The sequence below is a fragment of the Olea europaea genome, chromosome 6, assembly GCF_002742605.1.
Source record: "Olea europaea var. sylvestris chromosome 6, O_europaea_v1, whole genome shotgun sequence".
NCBI classification, from domain to species: Eukaryota; Viridiplantae; Streptophyta; class Magnoliopsida; order Lamiales; family Oleaceae; genus Olea; species Olea europaea.
In genome coordinates, this window is record NC_036242.1 from 8,314,707 (window position 1) to 8,319,994 (window position 5,288).

Consider the following 5,288-nt stretch of genomic DNA (forward strand, 5'->3'; position numbering starts at 1 on the left):
TTAAGTTTATTAGTCGATACTTGAGGTTTAAAGATTTATTGCAGTTTTTGCTAGTTTAGCACCAATTAGCTATTTGCAATTTTCTCAAGACTAAAGTACAATTTCAGCCAAATATTTTTTTTGCAATCACAAATGGATAATTTGGGAACTGTTGTGTTTATTGTGCGAGAAATTAAATTTATTTTTTGAGTGATAATGATTCAAAAAGGGCCTAATTGTCGTCAAATGTAAGCATACTGAATCACTAGAACTCATTCCAAATCCATGAACCCGGTCGAGCACCTTACATGAAAAATTGAGGCATAAAAGACTGTTGTAGAGATGCACAAAACAAATTTTCATAGTTACACTAAATAAAGTGCTTATTTATATAGAGCATATAATTTGTTAAAATCGGACAAGGATTTTGAAGATTTCAAATGAGATGGTAAAGATAATTTGAAGTTTAAATGAAAATCCTTCACCTACCCTATCTACCCTCTCACTCGCTGCTTACTCTAAAACTTGGTCGTCTCACTTATACCCATGTGTCTATCAGGACTAGAAGGAGAAATAAAAGACAGAGAAAGAAGAAAATGCAAACCTCTTCAAGTCAACAATTTTTATTTGGTATTTACCGTAGAAGTTAAACCTTCTATACCAAGAACTAAGTTAAGAGAATTTAAATCAAGGCAAGGCACATGCATCACTTGTAACTGTTTAAGGCCCACATATTCCATATTTAAATTTAAAATTTAAATTAATTACATGATGGATTAATTAATTTCCTAAAATAACTTCCCATATGGTTTTGGGTGAAAGTTATTGCACGAGAAAAACCATCTACTTCTATGATGGGGGAAGGGTGAAGTTCCAAACCCATACAAAAATCACTACATAAGTTTCTCTCTCCCCTAAAAAGAAAGAAAAAAAAATTATATATATATATATATAGACACACACACACATCTCATGGAAGAAATTAATTGCTTACCTTTAGTGATGTTTTCCAAATGTAACTAAAATCTACAAAAGAAAATCACGCCTCCAACAAGCCTATTCCAACTTTATTCCATTTTCACTTGATGGCATAAGGCGTAGGTCTTCTTCTTCTTTATTTATTTATTTTTATTTTTATTTTTTTAATCAGGTAAATAAAAATATGCTGTAATTTATTTGTTCAGGCTAGGCTAGGGACCCTTTGTTCCTTTATGTAGACACGTCTACATGACTTGTGTCCATCATAGAAATTGGTGTTCTTCTCCTGCAATAACTTCCATCCAATGAACATATGGAAAGTTATACTATGTAGTTAATTAATCCACCATTTAATTAATTTGGACTTTAAATTTAAATATTAAACACATGGACCATAAACGGTTATATTCTCAAACTTGGTTCACATATTTAGCAACTAAGTTTAAAGTGGGTAACTAATATGACCATATACTTAACTGTCAATAACCTACTCAAATAGAAATTTACTATAGTTGAATCATGGCTTTCCACAGTTTTAACATGCAACTATTTTCTTTCTTATATTACAGGTATAATCACTTTTAAAATCGTACTTCATTGTATGTATGAACTTCATACAAATCATTCAGGGACCAAATTTAATAACCATAATAAATATCAATTACAAACTTTAAATGCACTAATTCATTAATTCAGAAAACAACAATCTAAAAAACAAGAGTCATAAATCTTAAAGGAACGTTGACACGACCCATCCCGAATCACCCTAATGGACCCGACACGTGTTGTGCGTCGATGAGGGATACTAGTTAAATGCTGGACCCACCACCAAGGCAACTATGATTTGCTTTGACTGTGACATAATTTTATAAAAATTTGACAGAATTTCCTCTAAAATATGGACTAAAATTACCTGAAAATTTATCAACTTTCTCAACCCAATACATATAATTTAAAACGGGTACATGAGCCCTTTCAAACACAATTATTCAAAATAAAGTGCATTGGAATGAAATTTAAACTTCTTTATAAACTAGAGGACTCCAAATGCATAAGTTATACAAAATTATGTAATGAGCCCATGATGTAAACGGACAAAAGATGCATCTATCACAAAAATTATGAATTATAAAAATTGATAAAAAGAAACATACAATTAACAACTGAATGGCTCAATTTGGTAATTCAACAGGCTCCGATACGGCTCAACACAGCTACTATCTAATAAGAAAAAGAAAGATGAAATATATGAGTTTGTAACTCAGTGAATGAATAATTTTGTAAACAAATATACTTTTTTCCATTTATGCTAATTTTCTAAAAACTGGTTTATAATAAAATATCATTACACAGTACTTTAAGCTAAATTTTTATTCTCTAAACTGAATAAAATAAATTCTGTATTCTGAAATCTGATAAGCTGTATAATACTGAAAAAATCACATCAAAAAGATACCCGGAATAACTATACTCATGTATCAGTTAGCACCGATAGACATGGCAAAGCTACTCAATTCTGTAAGTCTGAAATTCCGTAATTCTGGTCATATACGCGCAGAGCTATCTAGTCATATACTATGGAAACACATTCACAATAGTGCTGAGCAAGTAAAATCACCATAACTGGTCATACACTGTAAAAACACATTCACACCAGTGCAGACTAAGGTAAAATCACCTGGGTACTTTCTGGTGATTTTAAAATAATTTTAATTATACAGAAATATTTAATACTCATATAACATGCTAATCAAATAATTTAAATGAACTGAACTATATTTATCTTTTAAAAAAATAATTGTTTATAAATCAATCTCATTCTGGAAATCATGCTATCAAATCTACTGTATGAAATAATAAATTTTTTGATTTAATATAAATTTATTAAATACTAATTTCTGAAAATAAGTTTATATCCACTCACTCAATACGAGCTACAGACTAAGTCGATCGGTAAGCTTTTTCAATTTCTTCATCACCACCTGAAATATATTATAAAATAACTAATTTAGCCACTATTAAAATCAAGAAATCTTTATATCTAATGATAGAACTTAAATTAAATTTCTTGATACTTGAATAAATTCCCAAACTTTCCTTTATTAATTGGAGCTAATTACACTTTATGATCCCTTGCTTTCATTCCAAGCATTAATGTAACTACCATTTCATTCTAATGACAACTTGTCACAATACTTTGACCAATTAAATTTTCCTCTTGTTTCACAATTTCATACTTCCAAATAATTATTTCCTCATTTTCATCATTTCCATAAACACTATTTAATACAAAAATCCCAAATGAAATTTCTAGGGTTTGCTAAAAATAATATTCCTTACCTAACTGAAATTGGAAATGAAGTAATCCCCCAGCCTGAGCTCCAATTCGCACATATCACACCTAAATTTGAAAATTTCTACTACAAGTTAAAACCCTAGAATTTTAACATAATTCATACTTTTATCACTTGAAAACAAATGGAAAAATTAAACCCAAACTTGAAGGGAATAACCTTACCTCGTTTCCTCTTCTTTCCTTTTCTTCCTTTCTTCCTTCTTTCTCTCTCTTTTCTTCCCCTTTTTCCTTAGTTTTCCCCCTCTTTCTTGGCCTTCCTGCTCTCTGCCCCTTTTTTCTAGTGTGTGAGTGTTTGTTTTTGGGAGAAATTGATGGTCAAAGGTTGAATAATAATCCCACTTACTCAAAAATTGCAAGGAAAGTCCCTCAACATCATTTTTATATCACATTTAATTCTAAACTTCCAAAAATATATAATTAAATTCCCAACTTTAAATTGTATCCAATTTAATCCTCATATATTGCCAATTGCAAAATAAACCCCCAATAAAATATTTAATTCCATTTTAGTAATTAAATGACTTTGACCTTGACTAGTCAACATTTGAATTTTCGACTATGAAAATTGAGTTGTAACAAACATTGTGTCTAGCAATTAAAAAAACTTGCAGTGATCACACCATGAGTTAATTTTTCTGGTCACCTGAGATGGATTTCGACAAGATTACACATTTTCAGCTGGCCTCACGATGTGCCTCGGTAAAAATCCCATCAATTACTAGTGGTGGCTTGATGCCCAGTAGTCGGCCTCTTACTTCATCTAATTCAGGAACTAACTGAGCAAAGAAATCATAAACTCTCTCCTCCACCTGTTTCTTATATTTCTCAGCATCTTTTAGGAGTACTATTCTAATCAATTTAAATGAACATATCAATTTCTCGCCATAGTTGCTTTAGAGCATTGTAATATAGGGTGACGTCGAGGTCTCCTTTAGTAAATCCAGTGTCTTATTCTTCTCCAAATCGGAGAAGGCAACTGTAAGAGTATCCAATTTATTTTATTTTATTTTGTGCAATAGAGTAATATAAATAAGACCCTTCAGTATCCTCTTCCATTGAATTTAACAGTCGAAGCCATCACCTTTGAATTCTACGCATCCCAGGTTACATAAGCTGGGTCACTTTCAGCCGGTGTTAATGAGGTTCCAGTTACATAACCAAGGTATCCACGTCCACGGACAACCATAGGAGCAGATCGAGACCATTGGAGAAATTTTTTACTATTCAACTGAGTGGTGGTAATTTGGAGAGAAGATTTTTCAGAGAGAGTGACAGTGGGAAGATGGTGAGGAGGTGAAATGGGTGTACTTGTAGAGATGGGTTTACAGGTCCAGTGGAGACCCATGAATCCTCATCTCTGCATGCACCAGTCATGGCTGTTTTGACCATTCTGTCCGCTCAAACAACCCTTGGCTCTGATACCATAAAACCAGGAAGGAAAGACAAAATGAACACTACAAAAAGTCATAAATCAATCTTATTGTTGACCTCAGCCAAGTACAATTATTTATAGGACTAGGATACACAATTGTGATCCTTTATTCTAGAGATATCTACCAAATTTAGATAACCATACTTCAAAATCTAAATAGACTCAAATCCAATAAACAAGGAAACAAACTATATCCTAACAATAAGGAAACTATAAAATAAGGGGACATATAAACAACTAAATCTGCTTCTAATTTCTGGGATCTTCAACAACAACAAATTTGGTTTTATTAGTTTTGCTTTTCTGTGTGTATCACTTGTAGTGAGTGCAAATATCGTCTCAAGGAAAGCATCAACACGTAGCTTGGAATCTACTGCATGTTATAGTTCGAGTTCGGTTTGAGTTCCTGTTATTGTTCCTTTAACTTAATTACTTTGTTTCCCTGACATTACGATAATTGCACCAACATAGCATTTGTGGACCTCTAGACATTTGCAACGTGAAGGCAGCACCAAATTACAAATGTACTACTTCTTTCACCCC

General features: G+C 32.1%; 1 long non-coding RNA gene across 1 annotated transcript; it reads right to left on the minus strand.

Moving 5' to 3' along the window:
* Positions 1-1,999: 1,999 nt before the first annotated feature.
* On the minus strand, positions 2,000-3,360 carry LOC111395714. Its single transcript, XR_002702853.1, has 3 exons — positions 3,298-3,360; positions 2,882-2,939; positions 2,000-2,178 (listed from the first exon to the last, which is right to left on the minus strand). It is a non-coding gene; the product is annotated as an uncharacterized LOC111395714 (long non-coding RNA).
* Positions 3,361-5,288: the final 1,928 nt, after the last annotated feature.